At 54.9% G+C, this 18,395-nt stretch overlaps 1 protein-coding gene across 8 annotated transcripts in view; it reads left to right on the forward strand.

Annotated features, from left to right (window-relative positions):
• The first annotated feature begins 5,155 nt into the window (after nt 1-5,155).
• BCOR (BCL6 corepressor) overlaps nt 5,156-18,395 on the forward strand; it is a 44,818-nt gene continuing 31,578 nt past the window's right edge. For 4 of the 8 annotated variants that reach the window (XM_024579959.4, XM_024579961.4, XM_045187527.3 and 1 more), the window contains exon 1: nt 5,968-6,754. The gene's annotated coding sequence lies outside the window, so the exon portion shown is untranslated. Of the gene's footprint in view, nt 5,193-5,683; nt 5,775-5,937; nt 6,755-7,196; nt 7,547-18,395 lie in introns of those variants that run through there. The other 4 variants (XM_045187526.2, XM_053917141.1, XM_053917140.1 and 1 more) reach the window with 4 other exon arrangements.

Here is an 18,395-nt window from a genome sequence, read left to right on the forward strand (position 1 = left end):
TCATTACACCAGTAATCTTGCCCCCCACAAAAAATCCTGAAACCCTGGAGGTGAGGTGCGACTTTTCCTGGGGAGCCCCGGCAAATGGGGAGGAGGTTGCTTGCCCAGAGGAGGTGGATTTTAAATGTCACTTCCAAATTAAAATGTTTCCCATCAACTTTTTTTTTTTTCTTTTCCTTTCTTTCTTTCTTTTTTTTTTTTTTTGATTCAGTTTTCTCGAAAGGAGCATTTCGGTGAGATAAGAAGTGACCGATCAAAATCACTGAGCAGAGGTTGTAAGCAGCCGCTTTGCCCCAGCTTAACGTTATCTTATCTTTCACACTTGCACGGCGGAAAAAAAAAATGGCTTATCTTCATCCCCACCCCCTTCTCGCCTTAATTGCTAAAAAACACTGGTGTGTTAAACCCGGAGGAAGGAGATCTCTGGATCCTCAGTGGAAATGGAATATTCAAAAATACGGGCGCCTGGGAAAAGCAAGGTTGGCAGGATATATTTTTTCCCCCAAGCCTTCCTGGTACAACGTAGAGGGGCCAGTGGGGTGGGACGTTCAATGGCCAGATTTTAGGGGAGAAAATTCTGGTGATGGCCTCGGGTCATGTGGCTTCCCTAGGGCTCACTTTCTTCTGCGTTTCCCAACCTCTATTCCCCTTCATCTTGCAAAAGCTGGTGTGGGTCTCCGATTGAGGCCTCTCACTCTGCTCCCCCCTCAACCACACATCCCCCTTTTGGGAGGGGGGATGCAAGGCTAGGACGCATGGCCTGCTGGAAATCATTAAAATATATGCGAGTGTCTGCAAACACACTTTTAAATCATGGCGTTTCCCCTCCACGCTGGTATATTTAAACTCCAGAGCGAGCTGGATCTCCTCCCTCTTAGTCGTTTGTCTGTGTCACCGACAGGCCGCTAATGGCCGGGCTTCCAGGCGCTGTGCATTATGCATTAGCCTCCTCCCTCTGCCGCACACAGAAGGTTCTGTCAGGCCTCGCATCACAAACCACCCTGCGCCCCCACCCCCCCCCCACCCCCCCGCACTCGTGGCCCGGGGCTGCGCGGCTGCTAACACGCTGGAGACGCAGGGATGGGGGGGTGGTCATCGAGGGTGAAGGCAGAGCAGAGTGAGCCCGGAAGGGGAATGGGAGCGGGTAAAAGTGCGGCGGATTAGGGCGCTTGGACTCTCCAGCTCTGCACCAACCCCCAGCTTTGCTCCTGGCTGCGACCTTCCCGAGGCAAGCACTCCGGGCAACTCACCTCTGCGTCTGACTTGGTGGGGGCCTCAGAGGTATTTTGAAATAGATCAGCACTGGGTTTTCAGGTGCTGGGGCCATACTCCCTTCCTGCCCTGAGAAACAGAGCTGAGGGGCTTTTCAGATTCCTCCAGTCTCTGGGGAGGTGAGTCTCCGTAGGGGTCCCGCAGGAGTGAAGGAAGAAGGCCTGGTCCAAAATGGCTGGAAGTCGGACGTGCTAGGTTCGCGGACAAGTATTTGGTGGTTCTCCATTCCCTCTCCCAGCGGTCCCTGCTCACTACCCCCAGCGGGGTAAAACGTGAACTGGAGGTGCCTTGCTGAATAAGCAGCCAGAGCGGGATGTGGTGGCTGGGTTTATCTGCAGGAGCATCCGGCCCAACGCCAACCGCGGCTTCGCTATGGCTTTGAGGGGTCTTAAGCTGGGACCAGGTGGAGTGAAAGACTGGACATCCCAAAAGCTGCATGCATTTATGCTTATTCGGCTGACACCCATCTACCCAGCTGGCCTCTGAGTGTAAATGGCAGTTCACCCACTGTCCCTGGGTTTGGGGATCTCAGAACCTGACACTAATCCAGCCCAGACCAGAAATTCCAAAAGGCAGTTGCTGCTACTATGTTGGGCCTGCCTTTTGGAACCTTCTACCTGAATGGCTCAATAACCCTTAAAAAGCTATGCAGAAAGAGCACCTGTCTTCAACTTGTCCACTCCTAAGTTTAGCAGTCTCCTGCCATGGAAAGCAGCTACCTTTGGTTTCTGGATAACTGAAATTCCTGGGACAGGGATGCCCTGTGCTTGGGAGAGTGGTACAGTGGCTCTTTTAAGGGCCACTGGGTAAGCCCTGAGTTCTTTTACAAAGTGACCAGGTAAGAGTGTTAGTGCGGGTGTTTGTGTGTTTTCTAAAATAGTTAACATTAATAGGCTGGCTCACACTATATGAAGTAAAAAATACCTGCTCTGAAATCACACAACTCCTATCTATTCCAATACCCAGTCTCATAGACTTAAGAACAGTCTCTGAAGAGAGCCATGCAGGGCCTACAGAGTTTTATTATTTAGATCATACACATATGTCCTAAACGACCCGCACACACAATGTTGGGATCCGAGGGTTCCCCCAAACACCAGGTAAGAATCTCACCAGGGGATGCATGGCCTCTTTCCTAGGCCTGGGCTGTGGTTGAAGGTATGGAAGAGGCCCTGGCAGACCCTCCAAATCAGCCTGGCCTGAAAAGGGTGGCCAGGCTCCAGGCCTGCTCCCTGAAGCACCAACCTGCTGGCCCAGTTGCAGAGCCTAGATAGAATCTGTAGCAGGAGAGTGCCTGGGAGCCTGAGGTCCAGGTATATATTATAACCTGGAGACCCTTCCAAGGGGACAAGAGACCAATAGGGGAGGGGTGGCCCTCCACAGCTCAATTAGAAGCACCTCTCCTGTTTTCTCCACTGCTTGTGCGGCCTCTCCTCCCTTGCACTCAACTCACTTGCTCTCTCCCTCCTCTGCTTTCATTGAAATTCTCCCCTTCCCCAGTGCCTGGTATTGTGGCCTGACCGGCAGGTCAGCTCCTGAGGGGCTTGTGGGAGGGCCTGGGAGGAGGGAGCAAGGGAAGGCCCTGGCTTTCCTCACACGGTGCAGGCTCTGTGGTGTCCCTAGCTCTAGAAGCCCCTTCTTGAGTAGGAACCCAACATGGGATGGCCCTTCTTGAGCTTTCTGCTTCTCCTCTGTGGAACAATTCCAATTAACTAGGCCAATAGGCATAAACTCCCTACCCACCCCCTCTGCCTTGGAGCACCTCAGGGAAATTTTCACATTTTAATTCTCAGTGAGTCGTGACCCCCCCCCCCACATACACATTAATGCTTCTTAGGACTGCTTTAATATGGTATTTTTAAAATCCCACAGAGTTGGACAATGTGCCCTTTAGAGATGGAAGAGAAACCCTTTAATCCCACTAGCCCAAACGAGGATGGATACCTTGCAGGCTCCTTAAAAAGGGAGGGGAGTATGAAATGCTGCAAATACGTCAAAGTCGAATTTACTGGCCTGTTTGTCTCCAGCATCAAATTTCTCCTACAGTCAACCCTCCTTGAGGCCCCTTCTCATTTACAGCAAAAGTCCCCCCAATTCATTTTAACCATAGGACTTTTAAATTTAGACAAACAGGCCCCTTTGTCAGCAGCCCCTGGAAGCCATAGGACTCTGAGAGGCAGCAGGCTCCATGCTCTCACTTGGTTCCAGGACTTTCTAAAATTCTGAGTGGTTACTTGCAATTCTTAACTTTGGGAAAAGCCTGTGCCTGGGGATAAAGTTGGGGAAGCATGGGAAGGGGAGAGAAGGGGGTTGGACACATGGCCAGCGTCTCTGCGGAGGCCTAACTGAGCTGGAAGAGCCTAGCTTGGCAGGCTTCCCCACTCACCCAGGCCAGCTCTCCAGAGTGGCCCACATTGGTACAGAAGCCTCCTTGCCTGGAACCGCGTTCAGAGAGTTTCCCCACAAGTACCCAACTTCAGTCTTCTCAGTTATTTTAGATTTGTTTTGAATAAAAGGAGGAGTAGCTTCAAAAAGAAATGTTGCTACAACACACAACCAGAGGCCTTTCTCCAGCTGCGTCTGTAACTCGCATGCGTTCAGTCTAATAACTTTTAATGCCTGGCCCTAAAATGTCTTTATAAAAAATAGCTTTACAGCATAATAGTCCAGGTGTCTTTCTGCTTGTTACCGGAGATTAAAAAAATGTGTGGGTTAGCTTTCAGAGACATCCACATCCAGAAAGACGGGAAGAAAAAGGCGTGCATTCCATCATGCAGGCGCAGGTCCTGGAAGCAGTGGCAGCCCAGCAGGGCTGGGCACTGCTCGCTGGGGCACTTGCCTGCCTGTCTTTTGCATCAGTTGTTATAAGCAGCTCTGGAGCATGAAGATTTAATTCTGCCCGAAGTTTCGGGTTTCAAACGGTAGAGATGTTTCACTTCTGCTTTGGAAAGGGCTGTTTTTATAACTGCTGAGAACTAAAACAGAATAAATAAAATCGCACCTAACACCAGTCCCGCAGTTAGTATTAAGTCTAATTTTTAAAAGGGATCTTCTAGCTAGAGCTGGTTTTGGCCTTGACCTTGACTTAGTAATCAACTTGAGATGCTTTTGATTATTTTTGGCATGGAGACACTCCAGGAAATTTTAAAACTTTCCGTGTGGATTTACAAGTCACCTCCATTTCGGATTGACGTTCTCATCGAGCCTGCACCATCTTGTCCTTAAGCAGAAAAGAGACTCCCCACCTCCAGCATAAAAAAGACCCTAGCAGCAGCGGAGTAGGGTCACCTTTTGCCGCATCGTCCCGGCCCCGCGATCTGGGTGCGGTTAGGCCGGTACACCCCTCCCCCACTCCCACCCCTTCCCGCTAGCTGCACAAACGGGCTTCTCGGCTATCCCCAGAGGCTCTGCGCTCCGGGGAGGCCGGAACCTCGCCTCTCCGCTTCCCCCTCCCGCCTGCCTGCCCCCGCCCTTCCCCCCGCGCCCAGCGCCGCGCCGGGTGCGCTGGAGAAGCTCAATACGTGTCAATTGAATTAACTGCTGCGGGCGCGGGCTGTACGATCAGCACGACGTTACCGAGTGGAAATTTATGGGGCGAATGGTGTAAGCCAAAAGTTGCTCCCTGCCAAGGAAAATAAAACGCGGGAGATAATCTCTCGAGGTGGGGGTGAGGGGCCGGGACAGACCCTCCAGCCATCGGAGGTGCACACTGTGAAATGCCCGTGAACTGGGGGACATTTCTGGCGGATCTTTCCTCCCCTACCGTCCCCACACCACCTATCCCCGCCTCCTTGTGCCCCAAGGGCTGCCTCCTCCACCCCCCGCCTCTCCAAACAATTCCCATACAATTGAAACGTCCGGGGGACTCCGGCGGGGAGTTCGGGCGGTACGGCCACCAGTGCCCCGGGCTGTGTTTTCAGGTAGGTGTTGACAGCGAAATGGGAAAGGGCTCCTCCGGGAGTAAGGGGCGCCCCAGGCAGGAAGTGGGTGCCAACGGGCATTCTCCAAGCTCTGCTTGGTCTAGTAGGGGACAAGCAACCGGGAGAGCGCAGCGCTGGTGGTGAGAAGAGGCAGCAGTGGCTGCCGCTGGGGTTTGACAGCTTTGGCTGAGCGGAGTGCGAGGCGCTTTATGGTAATTGCGGTCCTCCACTGGCCTTCTGGGTAGCGAGGGGAGTCTCGGCGCGCGGCTAGGAGAGCCGCCCCCACCGCCCCCCATCCCCTGGGCTCCGGATCTGTGGGCCGCTCTCGCCGCCGCCGCCGCCTTAGTCGGTCTGGGGCTCGCCCAGGGCGCACGCCCAGACGGGTGTGCGCAGCCAACTCGGTCCGAGAGGGGGAGGGGAGGGCCAGGGGCGAGAGGGGCGCCACCCAAGTGGTCTGGGGTTCGGACCCCGAGAGGCGAAACGCGCCCGGAGGGGAATCGGTGACGGCTGGGGCAACTCGGGCAAACCATTCCTGGGGAATCACCCCTCCGAAAGCCCAACGCCGAGGCGCCGCAGCGGAGGGTGAGCGGAGGCTAGGGGAGCTCAAACTTGCGAGAGCTGGAGGCGGCGGCGGGCGGGCAGGCGGCTGTCGCCCGAACGCTGGGCCTGCGGGGGGGAGGGGAGGCGGCTGCTGGGAGGGAGGGAGGGAGGGAGGAAGGGCGGGTGGAGGGAGGGGGAGGAGGAAGAGGAGGGAACCCGGGAGGGGGGACGCGTTGGGATCGCGGCGTGCGGCGGCAGACGGAGCTCGGGCTCCCAGCGGCAAGGTGAGGCTGAGCTACGCTCCTCGCTGAACGCCCGCGGAGCTCGGCGGCTGCGGGGGAGACACGCCGGAGCCCAGACCGCGGTCCTGAGAGGGAGCGAAGCGGGCGGCGGAGGGGGAGCCCGCGAGCGGCTAGGCGGGGAGCCCAAGCCGCGCTGTCGCCGCGCAGGGACGACTTGGCCAACACACACAGGCACACACACACACACACACACCCAGCCTGAGCGGGCGCTCGCGGCGATCCGTCAACATGGCGCTGGGGCTCCTGCCGGAGCGCGGGCGGCAGCAGCGGCGGCGCGGGAGCTGCTGAGCCCGGCCGAGCGCGGCCCAGCCGCAGGAGCCCGGAGGATCGCTCGGAGCTGTCGCCACCTGCCTGGAGGCTTTGAGCCCGCCCCGCCCCGCCCCCACCCAGCCCAGAGCCCACCCCACAGCGGGGCCGACCCCGAGGGCAGCCGGCTGGCAGCAGACAGCGAGGGAGGCGAGCGAGCGAGGCGAGCGAGCGCGGCGCCGCGAGCGGGTTGCGGACAGCCGGGGACGGCAAACTTTGCTGCCCGCCGCGCTTCCCCAGCCCCGCTCCATCTCCGATCGCTACCCGTTGCTACCCCACTTTCCTCCCACCCCGCACACCTCTCCCTACCCACCCAGCCGCCCTTGGCTCCTCGCCGCCTCGACTCTACTGGGGGGGACACTCCAAAGCTCCGGACCGCAGGCTCCTTGCTTACTCCCCGGCTGGGGATTTCAGGTCAGTGCCCGAAACACCTTTCCCCGGGGAGTCCGGACAGGCGGGCGCGCCGCGGGCTGCAGTCGCCCCCCTCCCTGGGGCCCCCGCCCTCTGAGGGCTGCTCCTTCGACTCTCGTGTACCCCGCGAAGCTTTCGCCTCGCGCTTCCCTCTGGCTGCTGTGCTCGCTTTCGTTTTTATTTCTTAACTCTAAGTTATTAAATATGCAGCCAACCTAAGCGTCCCCGAGTGGGCACTAGGGAGGGGCGAGGCGGGGGGCATGCTGTCTCCTGGGGGGCCGGGAGGAGATGGGGAGTTCTCCGTGTGGAAGTTTGCAGCCTGTGTGTCTGCGTGCGCGGGAGTGCGGTCGCCGCTGAGCGCAGCGAGTCGTGCGCAGGAGGGGGGGGGGGGGAGGAGATGGGCTGGAAGCTGGGAAGCTCGGCTCGGCGTTAGCTCGCGAGCAGGAAGGGGAGGGCGGCGAGTTCCCGTCTGCTTTCTTTTTCGACTCGGGAAGGAACTGTAAAAACCCCCAGCCGCCGCCGCCGCCGCCGCCGCTTGGTCTCGACTCTCCGGGGGCTGCTCATTCCTCCTAGTGGAACTCGGCGTGTGCGTGAGCCAGGATTTGTGGCAGGCGCCCTGGCCGAGCCGAGCTCGACCTGCTGCCGCCTCCGCGCAACTCGGCAAGGGAGTCCCGGGTGGTTTCTTGGCTTGCCCCGAACCACGAATCACGTGGATTTAAACAAACAAACAAAAAAACAACTAGGAAATCTACAAGAGTGAGGGGTTCCGACTCGGCCTATCCTCCCGCCCGCCAGGTCAGACGCTTTGTTTTGTAAATGTTCTTGTAAAATTGCAATCCACCACTCTGTTCCATCCCTATCCAGTTCCCGACACTGCGGGGTAGGTTTTAAGTTCTGAGCCCCCAGGGGTGGCGGTAGAATTTGCGGGGGCGGCGGCGGGAAGGGAGGGCGGGGTGGCAAGACCTGGGCCCTCCGCTGGGCTAGTGGGGAGTCTAGTGGGAAGCCCTGTTGGGCGTGTGCGAGTCTGCGGCCAGAGGAAGTTGGTCTCACTCCGAGGGTGTGCGGTGTTGAGGTGGAGGGTGAAGAGGAACTTGCGCACCCGACGGGATCCTCGGCTGCGGCGGGGAGGACAAGACGCCGCGGGGCCGGTGCTCAGAGCAGGCGGGCGCCTGCGCTGCAGAAGCCTCCGCCAACTCGGGGGCTCCGGACGGCGGCGACGTGCGCCTGCTGTTTACGAAGCAAGCCCTGAAGTGCAGTGTGCGGAGCCCAGCGGCTCGAGCCACGCGTGGTCCCCGCGGGCTTCCCGCTGCTCGCTCTCTCGAGTGGGCACGTCTCCGGGTCCTCGAGACGGCGGAGTCTGGCCGCGTGTAGGCCGAAGCCGGGTGAGGCTTAATTTGCTGTTAATGAATCTTTCCCAGAAACTCCGGGATCTCCAACTAGAGGCTGTGAGTGCCCGCGCGCGAGGGCGCGCGCTGTCGGCGTCTGAAGGGTGGGGGTTGGGGGAATGGAAGAGCGAAGGAAGGGGAGGGATATGTGTATTTAAAAACAAACCTTAAAAAGAAACCAGCGCGCTTCAAATAGGTATTCGCACCGCCTCGCTGTGTCTAGACTAGACAGATCAGGGTTTTAGCTTTTCTTTTCTTTCTTTCCTTTTTTGAGAGAGAGCTACGGGAAGTAGTGGTGTTACGTTCTAGGGCTAGCCTCTTGGAGAAAGATCCTTAAAATGGCCTGGGAGTAAAAAATAGGGAGGAAATGGCTCACCCCAGAAGGTGGTGGGTGGTGAACCCAGACAGACTTGGGTATTTCTAGCCATCTGACACTTCCTGTGGCACTGGAAAAGGACACCGCGGGGTCGAAATCAATCCTTACGAGGTGTTGGATTCGGTTTTGCCAACAGAATTGCTTGTGTGGAAGGCGTTTTATTTGTCGGCTTTGGAGACTGCTGTACGTGGACACTTGGAGAATACGTTTGGTTCTTGACATTTCCCACTCCACCCCCGACCTGTTATATGGTCTGGGTTTTGCAGTATTGGTTCTCGTGTTTATTTTGGTCATGATTTTACCGTATGGAGGAAGTAGGGAAGATGTGCCGTCCAGCTTTAATGAGAGACTGGCCTTCGGTGTGCGAGTATACGCCGCCGCTCACCTGGATCGCCTGGGGTAGTGAGGAGTGCGAGGGGCTCGGGCGCTGGGCGATAGGCGGGCAGATTGGGACTGGGGCTTGGACAGCCCCACCGCTGTCCTTTGAGGCCCTGTCACCAGTAGGCGACTGAGAGTTAATTAGGAAGTGTTCTCCGGATCAATGGGCCGCACAGCTCATTAGCGATTCTCTCCAGCCCTTTGCAGGGCCGGCCCGGCCTCTGCCTCCCACACAGGCCGAGGCCCGGCGGCCCGCGCTGAGGAGAGCGCTGCTGGGAGGTGGGAGGGCCGGGCAGAGAGGGGCGGTGGGGAGGCGAGTGTAACTTCTCGGGGCTGCGCGTTGCGTGCGGCGCCTCGAGGGCCGCGCAGCCCGCTCTTTCTTCCTGCCCTCAGTCGCCTCCACTGTGTCTTTAACTCGCTCCCGCTCGCGTCGCTGCCTGGCTGCTCCTCCCCGCCTCCCTCGCCTATCTCTTGTTCTCTAAGCACGACGCCTGTGCTCCCCGCCCAGTTTGGGATTAGACAAGATAAAAATAGGACTGCCCAGCGCGCAGAGCTGTGACTGTGCCCCGCCAGCCAGGCTGGCGGGAGCTCCGGGGTCGGGTAGGACCCACTGTGCGCTCGGGGCGGCCAGCACGGATAAGCTTTCCACCCCGCAAGCGCGGTCACGCTCCCCGGGTCTGCCCGCCGGGAACCGTGTGGGCACCGGGAACCTGGGCAGGGTCTCCGCGCTCTCGCGGGTGTTGTTGGTGTGCCTGTGATAGATCGGTCTAGACAGGCATGCAGGCTCCCTCCCGGCTGAAGGACGGGAAGAGGGGGGGGCGCGGAGGCGGCGGCAGACTCCCGCGAGCTGCGAGTGAACGAGCCAGCCTGCGGGCCCAGCGAACAAGGTGGAGGGAGGGCTGCGAGGGTTTCTCTTAACCCTTTAAAGGCGATTGAGAGAGTGTGGGGGGGCGGGGGCGGTGGCAAGAAGCCTAGCAGAAATTCCTGGAGGCAGAGTAGCCCGAGGGGGAGGGGCAGGTGTCTGGGCCTAGGGTTTTCCCTTCCTTTCTGTTTGCACGCGCACATCCTGGTGCATTGGGCTCGATCCTTCCACAAACCAAACGCAGCTGCTAGATGATCTACTTTGACCGGGTACTTTTCAATGGGGAAGGTTTGAACACAATGAACACCCTTACTTAGGGAACTGAGTTTGGGAGATGCAGATGTGTAGACCTCAATGTTCCCAGATGAGAGAACCCTTTTGGCAATCCAGTATGGGAAGGTCTACTCGGAGATAATAGTCGGTTTGAGCCTCTCACCGAGACTGCTGCAGATGGAAGATCTGAGCTTGAAGTGCCAGGCCACTGTTTGCAGGTATTTGGAGAGAGCAAAGAGATCCTTGAGTTATCTGTATAAATAGACACACTTTTAGCAGAGAACTTGTGTGAAGTTAGTATCACATATGTGCAGGGAGACCTCCTTGAAACAGGAGTTGGACAGTGATGTGTACAAGATCAATAATTTGTATACACACGCGTGGGATCGATACTGAATTGGTCTAAAAATTTCATACAACCTAGCAGGCATTGGTCTAGTTCTTTCCAGAGGTTGAAATTGGTGGGTGGGTTACCCTGTGTATACATAAATCATTATTGGCACTCCTTCCACCTCCTCTCCCTTTTAGGGTTGTTGTCTATGGGATCATCTTGTTACATTTAAACTGCAAACCCATATTGGTCTGTCCTGAAAATGAGCCACACAGAGGCAAGGCAAGAAAGTAAATAGTAAGGCGGTGTACATGTTATGTTAGACAGGAGTGCTCAGATTAAGATGTGTGCCTGGATGACATGTGCTGAGACAAATCAAGACACTTGGGCTCTGGTGCCCACAAGGAACAAGAGATACAGAAGAGATAAAGAACTGGCCAAGAGGAGTGTAAACATGGATTTGCAAATACAGAGACCTATAGCAATATTCTAAGAAAACCCCAGACTTTGTTGAACTGGAAACTGGGACAGATTTCTGTAACTTTGGTCCAGAGACAAAAGCCCATTTACAGGTGTGAAGGTCACTTGGAAACACAGGAAGTATTCATATGCATACATCTATGCTTAGATACACAGGCTGAATGACAAAAACTCCATGTCTGATGTAGACTTTCCTGCAGAATGAGACTGTGGTGGTCGGAAGTGTGGGCCACACCACCACTTTTGCACCCTCGTTCACAGGGAAATAATGTCTGGCTACAGGGGAACTGAGGGCAAAGTGTCCTAGGTAAGGGTGGATGGCCCTCATTTAGGAAGATTACTTCTGGTTATAGTTTTCTTCCCATCTAGAGTGGAAGAGAGGGTGTTTGTTAAGCAGGTAGAAGGATTTCTAAGAGATTTTGAGTTTTTGACCTTGAGTAGATGGAGGGTGGAGGAAGAAGAAGAGTGCCTTTACATTTTGGGTCAGGTGGGAGGAATGGATGTTGCACTGCTCTTGTTAAGGTGGCTCAGGGCCCAGTGGACTGATAAAGACAGAGCTGAAAGAAGTGTGAAGTTTGGCCTCTGGGAGGAATAAAGAGGAGGTATGCTTTCATTCTCTTTCTCTTTTTTGGAGGAGACCGTGTGGGGACGGCCTGCGTAGGGTGGATTAGCAGGCGTCTCTGTGACCCCAGATGCGCACGTAAACTAGGCTAGGGTTTGGTTTGCCCGCGGCGTCGATTTGCCGCGGTCCCTCTTTGTCTGAGCCCAGCCGGGAATTCAGCCTTTATTGGGAAGACTGCACTCTTGGGTGGAGCCCGCGCTGGGTCGGGCGGGGCAGGGGTGGGCAGCAGGCTGGGCGGGAGGCCTGAAGGCTGCGGTGCCGCCGGAACCCCACGACAGCCAGGACGGTACTCATCAGTGCCCGGCAGCTCTGACAATGCCATCTTGGTGGTTTCCTCTTGGGTGCCGGCCCGCCGTCCACTTCGCGCGCCTCTACTTCGGCCCCACTTCCCACCCTCGCCTGCGCGCCAGCTTGAGGCTGAAAGGAGTTCAGATGGCCCCTTTGTTAGGCCCCAGGGTCACACCTGTGCCCTGGGGGCTGCAGAGGATCGGGGAAAGTCGTGCTGTTAGTGAGAAGGGACATTCTTGCGGGGAGGCTTCTGGCCGGATCACAGGATCACAAGGTCCGAGCCTGGTGGGACCTCGCCCAGCCTTGGGAGGGAAGGATGAGGCCCACCCTGGCTGGTTTGCCAGTGTGCGTGGCGGGCAAGATTCTATGTGCCGTTGCGCTGCTTAGTCTTGGGTGGCAGTGGCCAGGTTCAGAAGCAGCCAGAGCCGGAGTAGTTGGCCTCCTCAGGCTGACCCCCGTGGAGGCAGGGGTAGACAAGGTGCTTAGTCGCTAGCACTTGACGTGGGACATCCACCGACCTCCAGACCTGTCCGTTGGCTTTCTGTGGTTGACCTCAGTTTGTTCCTTTGGAAGGAATATCTGACTTGGTGTTGGATGAAAATTAGTGAACGATGCTTTTCCTCGACATTCTGCAGAAGGCCCCCTTTCCCAGCACAAGCTCATCTCCACCTGACCCCAAAGGAGGGTCTCAGAAATATGGGTCCCCACTTGGTTACTTTTTAGAGCCATGTCTTCCCAGCCAACAACACCCCTCAGCACCCATGGCTCAGCTCCCGGTGATTAGTCTAGCAGGGAAGTCCGCTAGGAGAAGATCCTGACAGCATAAAATATAATTTGTGATCTAAAAGACAGTTTCCAGTATAATCTCATTATGCACCACAGACTCCCGGTGTTATTTTGTGGAAGGCGGACAATGATCAATTTACATTGACCCGGGGCTGGGCGAGCTTTTAGATGGTAATTGCCATATTGATTTGCATGCAAAAAGGAGACCTGCTAAAATTAAAGACCGGAAGCTAAATTAAACTAAATTTATTGTCTAGGTGCAAACCAGAGGAACTACTCGGGAAAGGGGGGTGAGTCAGAGCAGGGTGCCAGGGGCAGAGCAGGTGAGAGGCCCCAGAGTTTCAGGTCACAAATTTGGGAGTTATGTTTGCCTTTGTGGTTTCATAATGTGAGGAGGGGATCTGTTTAGGGTGTGGAGACCCAGCGGGAAAAAAGTTATAAACATGTACTATTGCATTTAAAACACTGGAGTCTTTTAATGCTAATGGTAACTGCGAGGGAGAGGAGAGGTTTATAGCGTTATTGGGGTCTTCCAGCACCATTTCCGGCACTCCCCCCATTTCTATTGTTCTACCCGAGCGAGCGCTCGCAGTCGTTTCAGGGACACACAGAACTCTCCATCTGAAGAGTTTAAAAAAATACAAAAAAAACCCATAACCCTTTCTACCTCCCCTTCCCCCCTCCCCCACCCCCCTCCCCTAGCGTTAGCTCCTTCGGGAATCGCGCGAGTGTGGGGTTCACTGCACGGGCGCCGCGGTCAGGCTCGGACCGTTGGAGGCTTCGGAGTTCCTTCCCGGGCTAAGTCCGTATCTCCTCCGGACGCCGATGGCTCGGAGAAGCTGCCCGCCCCAGGTGGCCCAAGTGGTGGAAGGAGGGGGGCGTCTGCCGGGCCTGGTCTCACGGTGCCTGGGTCGCCTCCCCTGAGGTTGGAAGGGCCTGCACCAAGCGGGGCGGGCGGGGGGGGGGGTGGTGGTGAAGGCTGGAAGCTTTGCCCCGATGGCCTGGTCGTGGAGGCCGGAAGGTTTAAAAATGAGAGCAAGCCACTGACCCGGGAGTCAGGAGAGGCCGGGCCTCCGAGGCCTGTTCCGCTGGCTTGCAGGGCGAGGACCCGGCCCGCCATCGCCTCGACCCCTTCCGCACCCCAGGCCCTTGCCTGCTCAGTGGCTTCTGGAGCCATTTCGCACATCCGGAGCCTTGCTTGGCCTCTAGAGGAGCAAGTGGCCCTGTGGCCCTGTTGGTCCCCGCCCCCACCCAGTCGCATCTGAAAGCCTGAGGCAGACCTGGAAATTGGGGGTTAGGTAGGGAGGGAATGTTGGGTGCTGACCCTGCATTTCTGGGACTAGAAGTTTCGGGTAGGAAAGGCTTTTTGTGTTGGGACCTCCAGCATCTTGCAAGCCACTTCCATCTTTATTTCCTCCCCCTTAAAATCCTAGGAATGGTGGGTGTAGGCACTCTTTCCAACGGGTTTTTGCTTTACGTAGATAATTTGATTTATTGCTTTATGTAGTAAAACTAGGGTGGCAAGCCTTGTTCTAGTACCAGAAGTCTGCACTTTCTGCAGAGACCTGAGAGTAGCAACCCACCAACTATCCCTGCCAATTCTGGGGTCCTGGATGGAGAAAGTGGAGCCTTGTTGGAGCCCTGGCCTCACATCAGGATATTCCGGTGTAGGGAGATGTGGAGGATGTGGGGTAAATTGGGAATGACTTCAAATGGACCAAGAAATTACTGGGTGTAGGAGCAACTGGGTTCCAGGCACTGTGTGGACCAAGTTACCTTGCTGTTAAAGGCTATCTTTTCACCCTGGACTTGAGTAACAAGGCCTGAGGAAGCCTTCTGAAGTTTTTGGGGATTTCGAATGGCGCAATTAGACTAGTAATTGGCTCCTCTCCGCAACTCCAGGACTGAGTTTGACCGTGGCCCATTTTTACTAGCTGTGTGACCTTGGGGGCAAGTTATTTATGGCCTCTGAGTCTCGGTAAGTTTCTTCATTTGTAAGACTGGGAATAATTATCCACGTTAGGATCAAAGAATACTTGGCACGTAGTAGGCCCCAAGGATTAGTGACTGCTTTGAATGACTGGTCATGTTCCTATAGGTTGCTCCTCTAGTCCCTGCTCCCTCTGAAATCTGCTGAGGCCAGTCTGGGGACTGCAGTTCAAGTTCCCCTCCCAGGGTATCCCCAAGGCTACCCTCCCCCCCATCTCCATGGGTTCCTCTCCCTTTGTTACAGTTCTTCGGATTCTGCATTTTAAAGGGTTCCATATGAAAAGACTTGGGTATTTTCTCCCCTAAATGGTATCATTATATGGTTAGGAATTGATTCCAGAACCGGTATCTGGGTGCTCTTTGGTGAGTTTTCCCTTCATTCTTTCAGGGGAGGTAACTGCAGTGGCTAGAGGGGAGAGACCTGGTTGGAAGAGGTGAGAGGGGGTGGCCTGCTGCAGAAGCCAGAGGTGCTGTGGTTTGTTTGATAGGGATTAAGTCCGGATGTTATGAGGGCTCAGTGTGGTTTTCAATAAAGTCTGCCAGGGATTGCTTCTTTTATATCGATATGTATTTAAAAAAATTACTAGCATGAGAAGAAAACCAGACCTGTATGGATCCAGGCCGGTAGTAAGCTACTGTGATCAGGTTTCCTACTCGACTCCCAGAGGGGAAGTCAGCATTTGATTGAAGCTACACTTGGTTCTTGACTCTCAGGGGATGCCTGCTCTGAAACAGGAGCCCTCCCTTTCTCTCCTCCTCTTCCCCCTCCTCCTCCCTCTTTTTCCCTTCTTCCCCTAAAAGCCTTTGTGCTGAAAGAGCTTCAGTAGGCACGAATCCCTGGTCCCTCTCTAAAGAATGCCTTCCAGCCTTTGCTGACATTGTTTCGTGAACAGTGGGTTTTACCAGACCAGCAGTTTTTGCCCCCATCCTAGCTCACTATTTAGAGGTAGAGTGTGACCAGGATGCACCTAACTGCAATGATTTCCACAGTGGATAGCCAGGACCTTGCCTGTCATGTGAAGACACCTTAACCTTTGCCCTAGGTATCCCCAGAGTGGGGTGAAGGTGGGGAGAGCAGGGCAGGGGGCTGTTATTGAAGGTCTCTTCGTTTTCTTGAGCAAAAGAGGCTGAGGGCAGAGTGGGGAGAGTCCGAGAGTATGCAAATTCCAGCTTTAGGTGTAAAACTTTGTTTAATTGGAGAAAGTCTTAGGTATTTACCAGTTCTATACAAATGCAAACTTGAAATAGCTCTAGGGCTAGGTCATTTACGGAAGAATAAATGAAGTACAGAAATGTCCAAACTATGTAAATCCTCCAGTTGTCTGCCCTCTCATAAACACATGACAAGTGCCAAGGCATTGCCAGTCAAAACACCCGTGGAACAAGCAGCCTCCACCCTTTGTATTTATTATTTTATTAACAGCATTTTACACAGCATTTAACAAGCACAGCCTGCCTGCTTTGCACTCTCACCAGACTGAAGGGGTGGAAAACGGCTGGGGGAGGGGAGGAGTGGTCTCTAGGAGAGACGTCTAGCTGGAGAAAGCTCTTCAGATGGGGAAGGGAAAGTACCATTTAGGATTGGTTTTTGCTGGCTCCAAAGAGACAAAAGTAATGGCTTTGAGGGAAGATATCCCCTATTCCTTCTCAAGAGGAAAGTTGTGCAGATGTGGCGTGTCTGGTCTTGGCTTCAATTCCAGAAGGTGAATTCGGGTCTGTTTCATCATACTCTGCCCACTGGTGATTTTCAAAGAATAAGTATTTGTCTGCTATCGTTATTTTACATCCTGGTGGAAAGTTTATAACGAAAAGTAATGCCTTTCTTAAGTCATAAAATGAGCCTTGTATGATTATTTAATTAAAATCTATTTAAGGACCGATTAGGCGTGTAATTTGCGCTAATAATGACGATTATGGAAATGTTCGACTTAACCAAAAATCATAAAGGAGACATTTTGATCAGTGGGGCGACCAGTAACTATTCAGGGAGTTGGATGATTTCCGAAACACAAGAGGCTGCAGAAAGCCCAGAGCCACCTGGCCCCTGTGACAGGCAGGAGAGCTTTAGGCCTCCCTACCCAGACCCCAAACATGGCCCAGACAGGCTAGCCCACACTTTGCCAAGCATGGAAACAGACCCTGGGAGCCTGAACAACCTTTATTCCCAGCTGAGGAGCTGGGGGAGGGGTGGTTCCCCAAGCCACCAGGAGGAGAAAACTCTGGGAGTGGGCTGATAAACCACACTAAAACCTTTGCGAAATGGCTGTGCTCTTTTGCATTGACTATCGGCAGCAATGAACGCATGCTGCCTTGGCTAGCCTTGGCTGGAGCCTGGAGGGGTAAGGGAAGCGGCGGGGGGGGGGGGGGGTCCCTTGTTCCGGAGAAACCTGCCAGCTGCTGGGCTTGGTGCGAAGGCCGTGGAGGCAGACACAATGCTGCTGTTGTTGGTTTGATCTCGAACTGTGGATTGTTAGTCTGGCTTTAACTATGTGGTAAGGGGGGAATGTGAAGGCTGTTTACAGCGAGTGCAAATAATGTGACAGCTGTTGGTGCACGAGCAGCACTGTGCCTCCCCGGCACTTACACAAAGCGCACACTATGCAGGCCCGCCCAGAGCTGCAGAGGTGGCCGCCACTTTCTGGCCAGAGTGTTCTCAGATGAGGGAAACCTCAGCAGCAAACCCCTCCCCTAACACACACTTCTCTGACTCCCAGGATTGGGATGGAGGTGCAGAATGGCTTGTGTGTTGTGGTTAGGAAACTCGTTAGAAAGAGGCGGCAGGAGAAGGTCCCCGAGGTCATGAGTGTGTCCCTGTCCAGAGGGGTTTGGCCAGGATCTGTGGACCTGGGTCCTTAGCTGCTTATGACAGGATTTTTAAGATTTGGGGAACTAACTTTCAGCCATAAGCAAGCTTGTTGGAAAGAATGTATTATTAACTGAAGGCTTTCTGGAAACTGCGAGGCTCTGAAGGCCGTTGTTTCCCCCTCTGAAATGGCCCTGTTATTCAGACAAGTTAGAGAGTCAGGTGGGTGCTGTGTGTGTGTTTTGCACCCGGCACTGTGTCCCAGATTGGAAACCCAATTGTGTAGGTTCAGGACCCAAAGAGGGGGCGTGTTGGGGTGGAAGGGGTGCAGCTTGGGTTCTGACTCCCAAGCCTGCCCATTTCCAAAAGCATTTGCCTTCAGCTGTGGGACGAAGAGGTGTAGTCCTGAAAGCTCCCCACAGAGCCACCCACTCTCAATCAACTAGAGGCCCGCAGCCATGTGCCTTCTGGTTTCCTGGTCGTGTCCCCCACCAGCAGTCGCCGTGTCTTCCCGCCCCCCCCCCCACCTTCCTGAACTGCAGGGAGGCACCAGGGTGGGAGAGAGAGCAGTTGGTGGCAACAATGACCAGTCCTGGAAATTCCTGGATAGCCTGGTGGGTCTGCCTGTGGACTCTCCTGGGACAAGCTGAGTGTAAAAATCACCCCCCACCTCCCTCCCCATCCTAAAATTGAAACCCTGGCCCATAGGGTTTGGAGGAGGATCATTTAGAGCTGATTTAACTCTACATCGGTCCGTTTTCTGTGTGACGTTGCTTGTTCCCTGGGTATACAGCCTACAGGATGTCTGCAGATAGAATTTACCAATCTACCCCACCCCGCCAAGTCTCCCCTCCCTGGGTTTTAATGTGGATTTCTACATTCAGTTGGGTTCCCTGGTGGAGAGCGGAGAGATGCTTCTGGAGTGATACATGAACTTCGGTGCCAGTTCTATAAATTGGTCTCTTTTTATGACGTGTGCCATTTTCTGTAGGAATGTTGCTTGCAAAACGAGTTTCGCCTTGGAGGAAAGGCGGAAAGATAAACAAGCTTGCAACGCCAAAACACTGGCAG

The sequence above is a fragment of the Desmodus rotundus genome, chromosome X (genome assembly GCF_022682495.2).
Source record: "Desmodus rotundus isolate HL8 chromosome X, HLdesRot8A.1, whole genome shotgun sequence".
In the NCBI taxonomy this organism is placed as follows: Eukaryota; Metazoa; Chordata; class Mammalia; order Chiroptera; family Phyllostomidae; genus Desmodus; species Desmodus rotundus.